The sequence below is a fragment of the Aplysia californica genome, unplaced genomic scaffold (genome assembly GCF_000002075.1).
Source record: "Aplysia californica isolate F4 #8 unplaced genomic scaffold, AplCal3.0 scaffold00054, whole genome shotgun sequence".
NCBI lineage: Eukaryota > Metazoa > Mollusca > Gastropoda > Aplysiida > Aplysiidae > Aplysia > Aplysia californica.
In genome coordinates, this window is record NW_004797324.1 from 119,192 (window position 1) to 120,999 (window position 1,808).

Here is a 1,808-nt window from a genome sequence, read left to right on the forward strand (position 1 = left end):
GCATCACCGCACCCTCTAATTCCATCTCATTTAATTGTTGGCCAACCCCAAGCCAGACCCCCCACTCCCGCCCTTTCCGAGATATCTTTCAGTATAATATGTGCCCCAAACAAGCCATGCGCGTTTTTGACGCAAGTTCCCCCCTATTTTTAGCGAGCGATTTCGAAAGGAGCGGGGGACACGGCCAATCGGATAGATAGCTTAATTGAAGGAGGTTTATCTGTGGGGGGTCTGACCCTTGCATTGTTGGCACAAGGGGAACCCCTTTAAGCCACAGTGTAACCCCCTCCAAGAGGGCTTTTTGTATGGTAAACGGTTTGACCAAAGAGTATGAATGTGTTGGGTGTTATTATAAGAATGAATGTAATCGCAGAGAGCGAAATATCTTGTGTCGAATGGAAGGAGACATGAAGACTCCTAGGGATGGAAAGAATTTGATATAGATAGGCCTATATGGCCTGAAGATATAAAATGTGTTTGCAAATCCATCTTGTTTGGCTTTTCTTAATTCATATTGTCGGGCACATCTATCTTACTGACATAATTTGCTCCAAATATGACTGTTTTTTAAATTAGTAAAACTAAGTGACTTCGTGCCGATATGAAGACTGTATTTTTTCTTTGAAATTGTTTTCAAGGTAGAATAATGTGTTTAAACGATTGTACATACTTAAGCCTCTATTAACCATTATCATTATCACCTCTTTAACGACGCTAACTGTTTCGCCCGTGCTTGTCACTGCCCATTTGGCTTAATTGGATACAGTATCCCAGGAGAAAGAGCAGAAATACATACCTTTTTGGTATGGTCCGTGTTTTTTTACGTTGATTTTTTGCTGCTGTTGTTGTTGTTGTTGCTGCTGTTGCTGCTGCTGCTGCTGCTGTTGTTGTTGCTGTAAATCATATGGTACTTACGGATACAATGTTGGTGTCTATGAAGGCGGGACACTCAATTCCCACTATAAACATCGAAATGCAAAAATGTGAGAAGTTGTAAAGGTTCAACGCCCCTTGCAACACAGTCCGGTTCATCAAGAACCAGGACCACCAAGTTTAACGTCCGTCTTCGATTGGACCAGACCAAATGGGTCGATTCGTGAAATGTGCCTTTCTCAAGAACACAACATCGAACTGATTGTTTTTGTTTTAGTAGAAGTTTTACGGCGGTTGCAGCTGCATAAGGTCATATGAGCGCCAGAAGATTAGAGGTGTTATAAGAGAGTAACAATCATAAAAAAGAAGGAGGGGAGATGAGGACGATAGATGTTTGATAGCAAAAATGAAGCAAACCACACCAGAGCACCCGCCAACCCCCCACACCGAACTGAGCAGAGCCTCGAACCCAAAACCTGCAAGCGCACGATTATGGGTACAGTAGACTAGCCACTATATTACTGATCACGGAAATGAGAGGAACTGTTCTAAAACTAAAATAACAACAAAAACAACAACATCAACACCATAAATAAAGATCTTGACATTAACAATAAGAGTGACAACAAGCTAATAATATTAACAGGCCTTAGAATATTCATGATGTCAATAAAAATGATTGATAATGCTGATGGTAATGATAATATTAATAATGAACATCAATTATAGCATTATGGCAAATACAGAAAATATAATAACAACACCACATAATGATGATAATGATAATATATTAATAATAATGATAATAATAATGATAATAATAATACTATTAATACTAAAAATAATAATAACGATAATGATAATAATATTACCAATAGTACAAATAATACTTACAACAACAACAACAACAACAATAAAAATAATAATATAATAAT